The sequence below is a fragment of the Anser anser genome (genome assembly GCF_964211835.1).
Source record: "Anser anser genome assembly, chromosome: 10".
Taxonomy (NCBI): domain Eukaryota; kingdom Metazoa; phylum Chordata; class Aves; order Anseriformes; family Anatidae; genus Anser; species Anser anser.
In genome coordinates, this window is record NC_139730.1 from 12,003,019 (window position 1) to 12,016,805 (window position 13,787).

General features: G+C 44.6%; 1 protein-coding gene across 15 annotated transcripts in view; it reads right to left on the reverse strand.

The window, feature by feature from the left end:
- Window positions 1-13,787, reverse strand: part of MYO9A (myosin IXA) — a 188,244-nt gene that overhangs the window by 158,648 nt on the left and 15,809 nt on the right. The window contains exon 1 of one of the 15 annotated variants that reach the window (XM_083850483.1): window positions 413-525. The exons of the other annotated variants lie outside the window; for them this stretch is intronic. The gene's annotated coding sequence lies outside the window, so the exon portion shown is untranslated. Of the gene's footprint in view, window positions 1-412; window positions 526-13,787 lie in introns of those variants that run through there. 15 annotated transcript variants of the gene reach the window in all.

Sequence of the window (13,787 nt, forward strand, 5' to 3'; positions counted from 1 at the left end):
TTGTTTATTCCATCCTAAACAATGAGGCTTACACCTATTTAAGAGGCCCATGGATACACAGAATACCTCTGCAGATGACTCCCCCTTCCAGAACCTGGAATTACCCCGCATTGAGGTTTTGCTATTCCCCTGTGCTCCAAGAGCTATGAACACTGCTCAACAGTTCCTCTCCTAGCAGCTGGAAGCAGGGCTAGGACACTGGTACCCATTAATCATCCTCTTGCTGATGTCTCGTGTGGAAATCTGTCAGATTACAGCCAACTTTTCTCCAAGACAAAATGAAAAGGAAAAGTATCTAGATATACACACCTAAAAAACCCACAGGAAAAAACTGTTGCAAAGCAAATCACTCCTAGAGACCGCTGCAAACGAGGAACTGAATTAAGGCATGAATAATATCACAATCACTTACTCTTCCCCTTAAGGTCAAAGCACCTTCTGTGCAGAGAATGAATCAGTGTTCAAGGAATTAATCACGGCCGCACCGTGAATGAAGCTCTTGTCTGCGGGGTTCCTGCCTCGCTCGCTGGAGAAGCTACAGTAGGCACAGAAGAAGGCACGCTGTAAAACAGAAAAAAGGGACTACAGGAAGGCAAATTGCAGTCTTGTGATTCAGGCAACTGAATGAGAGAAGTGCCTTCCATCCCTGCTTCCGTCACACGCTTTCTGCATGATGCTGGGAGGCAAAAGGAGCGGTGCAAACAAAACCCGACGCAGACAGCCCCAGCTGTTCCTCTTTCTTAAGATCCCAACTTGAGTCACAGCAGCTGAAGCAGAGGCGTATGTTGCTTTTTTTGGGGGGGGGAAACCCTAATAAAAGCAGCTGGAAGCAGCGTCATCATCCAGCATCCATCAGCATTTCTGCAGAAACTCCTTTTTCTTAGATGTTTCCTAGCTTCTGAAAGTTGGACCTTACACATATAATGTTACCTACGTAATACTATGGTTTGTGTTTCTAATATAAATTAGACTGTGGTCACAAATGAGCAAACAGAGTGACTCTGGTCTTCAGAACCAGAAAACCCACCCTGTGATGGATGGGTGATAATCCAGGACCACAGGGGCCAGAAAGAAGTGCAGCCAAGAAAAAATAAGGAATAAAATCAAAGGAGGCATGCCAGTGCTATGCCTTTAGCGCAGCCACCAGAGATCCCAGAAATATTTGCTGAAATACTCTGAATGCACATAGCATCTTCCTGTCATTTCATGAAGCACATCTGTAGTTATTTATATTTGTTTACAGCTAAAATTTCACGTATCAAGCCTGAAAAAAAAAACACCCAGTGTTTACAATAAAAATCTCAGGGAACCTGCTAAAAATGAAGGATATAGAGTGTTAGAGCAGAGAGAGACTGCCAAGTGTCACAGGAGTTCATGCTGAGGACATCCCACCAGCCCCAAAACAGACACCAAGAACACCTATTTCGGAGCTCAGGGATTACACAGGTGTTAAAGACAAGATGCTTCTATCCTACGGAGCTCAAGAGCTTCGAGCCCAGGAGAACGAAGGCATCCTGCACCTTCTAATCCAGCCATGCAGGCACTGGTGTTAAGAGAACCTGGCTACAGCCACCTGGAAAGCGTGCTGAAGGATGCAACTGCAGCAGGGGAGGCAGCACCCTTGGTCCAGAACAAACAGGCCTGAAGCAGGAGATGGGCAAAGATGATCCCTGCCTATGCAGAAGCATTACATCTCACACGACTGCACGACACTAGTGCCCAGGTGTCACTGCATCGCTGCATTAGAAAATGTCAGAAGTTAAGTGAAATCGGCGATTTGCGTAACACAATGTCACCGCGCCGTTTTTGAGTAGTGAGTCAAATAATCTCATGATGATTTCAGGGTGTTTTCTTCTCCCCAGAGATTTCAGGAGCACTGATGTTATGTGGCAGAGGTTCACACAATCAGGCTGCAAAGTCAAATTCACGTGCAGTAGTGCTGGGAGGAGCTGCAGCTTCACGATTGCTGGTCTCTCCTTCCTCAAGGACTACAGATGCAACCGACAGTGGAAAAGGAAGGGTTTTACAGCCTTCTCACTGAAAACTCTTTTTGGCTATCTGTCATATTCAAATACAATATTCCAGTGTTCCCAAGTCAATTTTACTACATTGCACAAAAAATTATTACCCATCTGCTCCCGGAGATCCATCAATACATAAAAACCTGAGCTTCCTCTTCCGCCAGAAAGACATTTCCAGCTCTCCTACTGATAGGATACATCCTGAAAATACATACGCTGAGATTAAAACAAATGATAAAAGCCAACTCTCATTGGCCTTAGGCCAAATACTTTACAAAAAAAAAAGCTACATTTTAAGTACAACATACCTTTTAATAAACTGCAGTTCAAATAGCCAATTCTCCAACAAAAACCTTTTCTGTTCCATTTGTCTCCTATCCCTTAAGTGACACTACAGTTCAGTTCAAACTCTCTTGCAATGTCATTTCCAAGCAGTGGTTTCTTTTGCTGCAACTCTCACTTCGGAAGTACGAATCAGCAAGGCTTGGACACCATCCACCCAGGTTCTTTCAAAATCCTCCAAATCCTCAAATGTCATTTCCATAACGTTATGAATGAAGGCAACCCTCGTCTTGCTGCAAAGCGCGTATGGGTTTCGCCTTCCTGTTTGCCACTTCTGCTTGCTTCACCTTCCCGTTTTCAATCCACCGATGAAATCATTTCCCAAAAGAGAATAATCTCCTCTGCGGTAAATGAAAGCCAGCCCTCAGCAGCGATGACTGCAGCCTCACCAGAAAAAAAGCAGCTGCTCCTGGCTGGAGCTAAGGTTCGCATTAAGTGAGAGACGACACCATGCATCACCCTAACGCGCCCATCTCAGAGTTCAGCAGCCCAAACAGCCTCGTACACCCCAAGCCAGCAGCTACAGCACCATTAGCTAAGGGGAAAATAATGTACATGGGAGCACCGATCCTCTAAACACCGCACCATCGAGGACTTGATCCCAGGAACACAATAATCCTGAACGATTGTGTGCCAAGCACGGGGTGCTGTGAGCCAAGGCACTTGTGGAGAGAGGTTTCCTTTTCCGTGGGGGACTCAGTGGTGTCCAGCCACAGGGAAGCCCCTAGCAGGACACCTTCTCCAGGTGGCCATCTCACAGCACCCCTCCTGGCACGCTCTGGACGAGCTAACTCATCCTGCAGCCTTCAACCTTCTCCTCCCTCACCTTCAGGTTCCTCCTGCAATTCGCTGTTCCTTAACATTACCAAGACCAGCTTTAACCAAGAGTTTCAGCAATCAAAACTCTACAGACAGAAGCAAGAGAAACACTTGTTCCATTGCTCCTTTTAGTACAAGGCAGTACATGTTCAACTGTTTTGGATGCTCGCAGAGATTTGCATCAACCAGAACAATTGTTTTCAGAGGGTCAGCAGGGTTTCTTCCAACACGGTAAGCTTCACAGCTACTTAACAAGTAGTTTATATGGGAAAAAAAAAAAAAAACACAACAAAAATACTTACTAAATTAGAAGCCACGGATTATTTTCCCCTTCTACAGATTGACCAGAAAGCTGTTTGTTCTGACCCCCTTAGCCAAGCGGAGCACGCTTTAAGCAGAGGGACATCAGACAAGACACGGCGAGGCAGAGGCCGGTTTCCTTCCCTCCCCTTTCTCACCATCACCGAAAGCTGGAAGCCCCAGAAGGACCTCTGATTTTAGAAATTGCAGACACAGAGAGACACAGAGGAGCTTCCACCCCGATAAATGGAGTACACTCCAACAGCATCCTACAAAACCAGTGCGGAGCCTCTTGGCAGAGGCAGAAAGGAGCAAAAGGTCCACGTAAGTGGCAGGTACCCCGTCCCGTCACCTGCACGCTGCGAGCCCGTGTGCGGTCTGGAGTGACTTCAGCCTCCGTGCTCTCCAGAACAGCAAAGAAAAAGTCTTGGCACATTTCTGAACACGTTATCAGACATGAGAGGAAAAGGAATATTAAAACTGTACTGCCAGATCTGCTCGGTTACCTTAAAAACAAACAAGAAGGGTGAATCATATTTTAAACAAGACTTCCAGCAACTAGTTTACGAAAAAAGAAGTCTTTTTCCTCTAAAGGCCATATTTCAAAAAAAAAAAAAAAAAAACTCATCCCACAGATTATGATAATTTACAAGGGCACGAATAGGTTGTTGCTTTTAAACTAACCACAAAACAATATAATCAAACTCAAAATTAAATTGTCAGCTAAGTGCCACAACACCAGCGTGCCTTTTAAACGTGAAGATGAGTACTCTGAATGCAGTGGGACCTGAAACTGAAAACAAAGCTTTCTTGCAGTCCAGGAAGTACTGAAAATACCTTGAATTATAGATGACAGCTTCACTAAAAATAGTCATTGTCAGGTATCTGACAACACAGGCTTTGTAGTTCTTGGAAAACATTAATATCTAAAGGAGAAGCAAAAAAAAAGGGAGGGGGGCGACATGCAAGTATTTAATAATGTATACCACCTGCCTTTTGCAAAAATATTTCAAATCCACTGTTTCAATCACTATTTTAAAACTGAAGGGATAACTTGTTCCAAATACCACTCAGCATTTGCTCTCATCCAGGTTACCCCAATTACCACTTCCAGCTCGACTCTCTGCATGGCAGCAAGTCTTTTACCCACTGAGCCCCAACAGGGGCAAGGTTTCCTACAAGAGTTTTGTGTTTCCTAAATTCCCCGCTTGTTTCTGGGTTCTGCAGCTGCAGGAGCGAGCGGGCAGCTCCCACGAGAGGACACAGAACTGCAATCAGCGGCTGTTTTAGTTTTTCATGGTGTATGTGAAACGAGCTGTGCATTTCTTCGGAAGGCCAAAGCAAATTGGATGCCATCCTGGCAGCACTGCCAACATTTTTAATAGAGAAGGCAACAACTGGGCAGCCTGTAAGAAGGGAATATTTGGGGGAATTAGTGATCTTTCTAATATAGGAGGTGAGTTGAGAAAGTTTTCACCTCCACTGCTCGTCTATGTACATGCACACAGAGCAAAGAGAGACGGGGAAGTCAAGCTGCGTTTTGAAAAATGGATCTGACACACTAATGCATGAGAAAGATGCCTTGCTCCAAGCCCCTATCTTCTGTAATGCCGTCAGACAGCAGATTAACTCACTCGCATTGCGGCATGGCAAGCTAAGTGCACCAGAGACAGTGAAAGCTGGTTGGGAAAATGAAAACAGAAGTCAGCCTCATGATCAGAAGCCGACAAACACCTATCATACCGAGTGCGCTCCCTCCTGATCTCAAATCAAAACAAAAAAGCCAAAGTTCTCCGCAAAAGAATCCCAAATGGGGATTCTTAACAGACGGCACCATCCTTATGAACACAACAACCCCAAGCCTGCAGAAAAGGCCCACATAATGAGAAATCAACGCACCAGAAATCATCTTTACTGCTCTTTACAATGAAAATGACCAAGTATTTACAGCAGCAGCTACGATACAGCGCACAGCCATCATAAACACGGATTTTAGGATACAAGCCCTTCAGGTTTCATTGGCCTTCATACGCCTTTTGCTAATGGTACATTGCTGAGAAGGATGAGGAAGAATGCATCCTGAACTCCAGACCCATCTAGAGTAAATAAAGTTCAAAAGTACAATTCTAGGTTCTGGAAAAAAAAAAAAATCACAGAATCAGTCCAATAAGGTAAGAATAAAGCTGACTGAGGTAACAGCCTGAGCCTCAATGTGTTCTCCGAAAAAAAAAATCAAAAAAAAAACAAGCCTGTCTCATCTGATGGTTGGAGATCTGGTTTCTTTGGAGATGAAGCAACAAAAACTAGCAACATTCACAAGATCGGCAGCGGAATGATTTCCACACTTCAGTGGGCACAAATTGAAGTGAGCATATTCAATGGGAACCAGCACAAGCTATCTGCTTTTTCTCTCCCAGCCAGACTGCCTGAAACTTCCACAAGCCAGCCCCATCCTCAGAAAGGCTACTTTCCACCCAGAATAAGAAGGCACGAGGGAGGTGGGAGGTAAGCATCCCACTTTCTTCCATTGGCAGGCGTAATTCCTCATTAGAATAGACCAACACTAAAAGCCATAGCAGAAGACAGGCCTTTCCCTCCACCTCATCCCCTCAAGTAACAGAACAGATTCACCCAGCCAGAAACATAAAATTCTGACCTGGTCCATCCTCAGAAAGAGAGCATTTAAAAAAAACAGGCACGGAGCACACAGCTCAGGCAGCCGGCACCGATAAAGGTCAAGCATCCCCCAATGACTTGAGAAATTAGACGAGATTGCAACAGAAGAGTACCCCAACCTCAAAGACGATTCCACATCCTGAGCAGAAATATCTCGGGGAGGAAGAGGGGCTGTTAAGCGAGGCCTGCAGAAGTGCTTCTTCGACATCTGTTCAGGCATTTACCACCCAGCGGCTCCTAAAGCTGCTTCAGCAACGGCATTTGCCCTAATTGCAGGCGGTGGATAATCACATTTATCCCCAAACTGCTCGCTGCTGCTTTGAGGGGTGCCAAATGCAATATGAGAAAAATCTCCCACCTCACATATTCATTTTCTTTAAGATCTGCTATAAATCTTAAAGCCTCCCTGAGGATATTTTGGTCTGGAACGTTTCAGAGGTGATTCTTCTCATTATTCCATGAGTGCTACCTTCAGTTGCTGTTACAGGGTTATTCCCAGGGGAAGTCAGTCTGAACGTCTCAGAGGAGCCCACACAGGCAGGCACCTAAGAAAACCTCACCATCCATCTCTACCGACGTATTAGGAGCCCGCTAGAAACATTTGTGTGTGTTGTACCTTGCAGAGCCTTCTTGCATTTCTCTGGTTTTCACCATAATGCTGGCTCCTTCAGCTGCCCTGTGCCCTCCCTTTCCCCTCCTACTTCCCATCACAGGCAATCTCTCTCCTGATTTCTCTTTTACCCCTTACAGAAGAAGCAGAGGCCTCTTCGCCACGAATCCTGCAGCTGTCTCGGCCCCCTCCCAGCACCAGTGCCAAAAACTATCAGTGCCACGGACACGGAAGATGAGATACAGACATCCCTCAACAAGCTGCAGGACACCGGCGTCTTAAATCTCTTTTTTTGTAAAGAACAGTAGCAGTATCTTTGAGATGATTTCTTTGCTAGTATAAAGACACCACCAGTAAGAAAGACTATTGCATTTTTGCTAAATGCAGAATTAACAACTGATTACACACTCCTTTATGTTTATTTTTCTGATTATTAGGACTTCTAAATTAGAGAGCAACCAGATGACTTACGTAAGTTTGAAATGATTTATCAAGCTTGTTTTCTATCTCCACATTTCCTAAGAGAAGGGCTCCATAAAGAAGCAAGGTCCCTGGAATGACCACCTCTGTTTCTGTAAGGGAACCCGGATTCAATCCAAACCCTACAGAGGATCATTTCCACGAGCAGACCACATTTTTCAAAGCGTTGCCCCAACTCTTGCTGTCACATCCGGGATACCAAACGTCCACATGTAAAAATTTACGTTTAACACGTAAAATTTTCAGCTGAAGCATTTTCAACTTTGTGTGTGCATACTGCATACCTTTTTGATACATCTTCCATACTCACAAGATTAATTTCACAATACTCATCCACCCAACTACACCAGCAGTACCTAAAAGCTTCACGCGTTGCAAGCAGAAGTAAGGGGAGGGGGTGCTGAGAATTTAACATAACCCATGTTAACCGAACGCTTCCAGGTTATAACAAAGTATTCAGCTGGCATGAAGCCAGCAGGACTCTCCATCAGAGAAAGAGGTCAGCGAAATCCAATAACAAGTATTTAAAAAGACAAGTAAACAACATTAGTTCGATTTTCTGGCCAGAGGCAAGGCAAGTTCATTATGAAACGGGGAGGAGGGATGGAGGGGAGACACAGCAATAAAATAAAATAAAAATCAGAAGATTTAACCTATCATTTTTTTTCTCCCCCAATTACTTGCACTCCATTTCACTGGCAGAATTAGAAATATTAGGACATCAGCACTCGCCACAACAGGCAGCTGCCCGGGGCCATAACACACAACAAGCCATCCTTCCTCCTGCAGGCTTTCGCTACGGCGATAGCGGGTCGGGCACGGAGCAGATGCTGCCTCTCAGCTCTCATCAGACACACGGAGACACGGCGCTCGCCAGATGCACGGCCAGCTCCCAAGACGAGATGCTGCACTCACGGACCCTCCAAACGTGTGTTGGAAGCGAGTGCAGGTGTGTTGTCTCTCCTCCTGCAAATTTGGGTATGCACTCGGCAAGAAAATTATGAGGCGCGCGGGCTGATCTCACAGCAAGGTTTTTAGGACTCATCGTAGTTCATCGCATCAAGAAAATGCGACAGGAATACCAAGAGGCATCCATTTTCTGTTACCGTAAATGCACTGGCAGAAAAGGGACGAGCGAAAGCCAAGTTGCCACTAATTAACTCGCATTGTTCAGAGGGCTGAAATAGATCTCGCTATTTCTTCACCATCACCGCTTTACACGCAGGCTGTATTATTTGAAAGATAAGAAGAACTTCTCATATTGTCTTTCTATCTGTTCATTGGCAATAAGCTTTAAAGAGCTTTTTCACCCCCCTCCATAAAATGCTGTCCCTGATACACCACCTCCACCTCTGCTGCATGCACAGGAATCACAGCCCAAGATTCAGATCAGAAATCCGAGATTTCGCTGACTTTTCTGAAAGGCGATATGTGCTGCTCTTGCCATTTTGGAGGGCTCAGGAGCTGCCGGAGGCTGAGGTCAGGCAGCAGCAGTCGGGCATTTCCCACTCACAACACAGCCTTGATTTTCCCTGACAAAACTGATGAAGTTTTCCATGCTTGGACTCAGCCCAAAAGTCACTTTCTAGAGAAAATGCATTTTAACCAGCTTATTATTGTTGTTATCAATACCTCAATCGCAGGCAGAAACTAATATCAGAAGTTTCACACCCATTTAAGGGCATCAATGGTTTTTAGCTGTTAATGTTTGGCATCTGACACACGCACGGAAAACCATTTGTTGTGTTCTTGGTTATTCTAATTGACTTCAGCCTCTGACTCGAGTCTCATCGATTTTCCGCTCTCCTTGATCCTTTCCAATCAAGCCTGCAGTGAAACTCATCTTCAGTTTGACTAAAAGCAGCATCATTAACCCTAACTTTTAAAGGGTAATCAGGTTTGACAGACCACAAGTTTTTAAAAGAATGAAGGCAGAGGGCTTTTTGTTGCCTGTTTTTAAACATGGTTGTCTGAAACTGAGGTCGGCTTTTGTTTTGATGGAATGAAATGCGAGACCAGAAATAAGGATTTAAAGAGCTTAGACACCAATAAAACACTAGTAAGCTGCACGAAGCTGACAACACCCCCAGGTCTCAGACTCCGGGACATTTTATTGTCCTTGTCCTTTCAGCTTCTGCCACATTTGCCCATTTCTCCCACTACCTTGCCAACTGCTCCTTCAGATACGTAATATTATTGTAAATTTTATTGCCTTATTCATCATTCTAATCCATAAGCTGCTGTTTTGCACTTCCCCCTCCTCAAAACTCATCCCAAGCTCTCAGGTTTTCGACGGGGAGGCACCAACTACATCTCCATCTTCCAAACCACCACTACTAAAGGAATTTCCCAGTTTTACCCTCCTAACCAATTTCGTGTCCCTTCTTCAAAGTCTCCCTCGTCACCCTTGGTAACATCAAACCCACTTTCTGTTGGGAACTGAACTGCTGGGACATCTCTTCCACATTCAAGAGGAGCAAGAGCAGGTTCCACAGTGGCAAACCACCTTCTATTTGGCACTGATCTCCAAGAAAAAACTTCTTTAAAAAAGAGAATCCAATGAGATTTGGGGGTCAAAAGACACAGGCAACAAATACTTTACAACCATTTCCCAAGAAAGGACAGACGGACATTTTCTAGATAACATTGCACATTGATTCAGTCATCTGTAACGTCGAGCCACCTTGATTTTAGGTTATGGTTTAAAAAACTATTAGTTCCGCAGAACACCCAGTACCACACTATTTCACATAGTTTCCCTTCATAAAATGCGAAAATCTTGGTCACATCTTCCAGCCTCTTGGACAATGATGGTTAATTCACTCAAAGACAGCCAGGAAAGCTACACAAACTGCTTTTCACCCCGCCCCCCCCCCCCCAAAAAAAAAGAAAAATAATCTGGCAATCCTCTAAGAACCAGAAAAGGAGGGGACAGCACTTAGATCCCAGTCACAGGCCTGAAATCTTCTAGTGAGAGGTTTCAGCTTCAATAACCTAAAATATGGTAATAGATTTCATGGAGTAAAGTTACTCTCAGTAACAGAACACTACTTTCTTTAATTAGCCAATTTCAAATTTATTTTCTAATGCCAATTATTAGCAAACATATTTTCAGAGCGTTTCAAGATTTCTCCTCTACTAAGACCACAAAGTTTAGCATTTATATTTAAGGACACTAATTTCTACAAAACAAACAAAAAAGCACTAATGAAGTATATGTGAAGACGTTTCCCAAACTATATTACCAAATAATCAAATATACAAATCAACTTTAGTCACTCCTTGAGTCTAAGGACAACCTATTCATCTCCAGCACAAAACCACTTAAACTACTGCACATGTTTAAAGAAAGTATTTAGTACCCTCCAGATGATGTTAAATTTGTCAGCTTCAGTACCTTACTCTGGTGATTTAGCAAAATTTGGTGTTTTAGTGAAGCATCAGGGGCAGCTTGTAATTGCAGCTCAGCTTAATCTTCAGGCACCGATCAGAGTTTCTTAGATAGGAGAAATCGCATCCTTCCCAAATGAGATCGTGTTTTCCCAGAGTACGCAATTCAATTTTGTGATTTACGCTTACAGTTAACTATGGCAATTTAAAAAGCCATTCCCGGAGTCTTTTACAAGCAATGTAGCGTGCAGCCCCAAACACTTTTCTCCAAGAAATCTGAAGCAAAGCCCCTTTTCCAACCTGAGCCGAAGGAAATCCAGCGCCGCTGCGTTCCAGCGCTGCAGGGAATGCTGCTTTTCCCTCTCCTTGCTATGGCCCTGAACCTTTAAACTCGCTGTGACACTTACAGCTGCTGCATGAACTCCTCCTTTTGCAATAATCAATGTTACATAAATTAAGGTTTAGAAGTCATTCATCAAGGTCACAGTGAAGGGCTAGGGGGTTAAAGAAGTCCTCGCGTCCCAGGTGCCATCCTTCCTGACTGCTCTGAAAGACAACGGCAGACGGCACCACTCAGGGGAAAAAACAAAGCATCTTGCTCAGAGCTTCTCTGAAGACCTCCTACCTCTGTTACCTGAAAAACGGCGTACATTCTGGTATCGTGTGATAAAATAAAATGTATAAGCATTATCATTATCCGTCCAAAATGTCTTAGAGAGCATATGGTATGGAAATGAAACTGCCTTAAATCTATTAACTTTGCTATGTGATGAGATCAACAGAAGGAAGCGTGAAGAAATGTTTAAAAATATATTCAGTGTAGGATCACACAACTGAAGAACATTCATCATCAGGATAATGTAATGACACTAGGAAATGAGCTAAGTAAATTTAAGATTGAAGTTTCATTTTTTTCTGAAGTGCATCTGTTTGGCTCATATCAACCTGAACCTCATCATTTAGCCACGCTGGTTTTCATCTCAGATGCATACATGTAAAAGATCCAGGAACATAAATCAAAAAGGCTTCTTCGACAAGCACTCATGAAAAATATGCTTTTAATTTATTTTTACAGTCCTGCTGAATAATCTGGACCCCAGCAGATCCTAGTTGCAGCCCTCCATGCAAGTATGGAATGGATGACATCTCCTTTCAGGTCGACCCTTACTGGTTTGCCAGGCTTTGTTTGTTTCTTGGTGTGTTTGCGGGGAAAACGTGTCAATCTTCACTTGTAAAAGTTAGACCAGCTGCTTTTTCAGTAGATGAGAGGCACTGGAAGAAGCCAAGGACATCCACAGGCACAGCATGTTCCTGCAGAGGAGGTGACATCCTCCACCACTCTCATTCCCATTCTCATGAGACCATCGCTTTCCGAAAGGGCGTACACAAAACTCTAGTGGGCTCACCGGGGAGTCATAAGAGGCTGGGAAGGTCTCTAGGGATTCCCAAGCTGAGCTTTAAGGAGATGTCAAATTTTTAGTTTTTTAAACATTTCATGCACTAAGAGTACAAATACCTGGCTGAAAGTGTCCTCAGTGGGACACCAGGTGGAGGAGGGCTGGCTCTCTCCAACGAGCCAGGGGGATGCCCATCACACCCACCACCAGACACCCAGTTTGTCTGAGAGAGGCTTCTCCTGGTGCCTACAGAGCAACCAGACAGATCCAGGGAAATTTCCGAAGGAAAGCATGCATCAGCTTGCCTTTCTTCTCCCTGCCCCAGGCACACAAAGAAGGTAGTTTCCAACTCCTCTATCAGTTTAATTTTAAGGTGGACGACACAAGTAGAAGACAACTCACCCGAGAGCAACGAGAAGATGTTAGGCAGCTGCAGCCCTACCAGTTCTGCTGGCAAGCATCCTCAGGAGCACAAGTGAGACGAAAACCAAGCAAAGACCCTGATGCAAAGAAGCTTTCAAAATTAACATGGAATTTTTGATGCACACAAAAGGAATTTTGAAGTGCTTCCTCTCAAATTACCTAAATTAATGATGACTGCTTTGTATATCATGCAACCGTCTCCAGAACGCTGAGCTGGTTAGTAATTTCACCAACCACGGGGTCTGCAATATCACCTTCAGTACTCCCTCACCTCCCGGAGGTTATGGAGGCTCCTTTGTGCTGCAACACATCCAGAGCAAACTGAAGCACCAGCAGTGCTTTCCCAGCCAGTGGAAAGAACGATTGAGTTAGATGTTAAAGGCACCAAATGATGGCACTAGGACATTTAAAGCAGGAATGAGGAGAAATATAAAATGGAAAAGGTTAGCTATTTTTACAAAGAAATATGTAAAAAAAAGAAAAAGGAAAAAAAGAAAAACAAGCAAACACCATTTAGTGGGTTGGGTTATGTTTTGCAAAGGTGGGAAGCCTTCCAAGGGCTGTCTTGGTGTTATTTTAGAAAAGGTTACCCTGCACCATAAAGCTCGGACATGAATTTTGCATAAGAACAAGACACCTCATCTGTCCGTGACACCTGCCACTTCCACCCGCATGCTCCCTCAGCAGATCTCTCCCATCAGCTGCAGGATCATCTCTGGAAGCAATTTTCTCTTCCTCTTCCCCTTACCAAAGAAATGCCAAAGAGATCCCCATTGCCACCAGCAGCACTCTGGTGCTATCTCCTTGAAGCTTCGAGGCTCTGCACAGCTCAACTCACTTGCTCTGCTCCACTGCCCGACCTCTGGGATATCTGGGCTCGGGACGGGGCTGCGGGACGGATGAGTGGTTTTATTTGCAATGGCAACAATCTGCTGCTGTCCCCCGCCATCCTCCTCCTCACCAGGTCACTGGGCTGCGGAGGCGCCGCGTGAACGAGCTGCGCATATTTCAGACGCGTTGCTGGAAAGCCCAGCCTGGTGCAGAGCTGCCCACAAACACTGGATTCTTTATGCATTTTTCTGCGTGCACGCCGTAGGCAGCACCAGAAATATTGCACACGTGGAAAAGTGGGAAAAATATTTTACTTGTGTGACAGGGAAGGGGCTGGAAGCGGCCATCTAGCCGAATCTGGCTTTGTTCAGGGGCAGGAGCGCTCACTTTGCGAGAGGGGTAATTCAGGAACGCAGATAAGTTTGTTCTCTGTGCATAAATAACCTGCGTTCAAGCTCAACCACCGTATCTCGGCAAAGGATAAAGACCTTGGTGGTA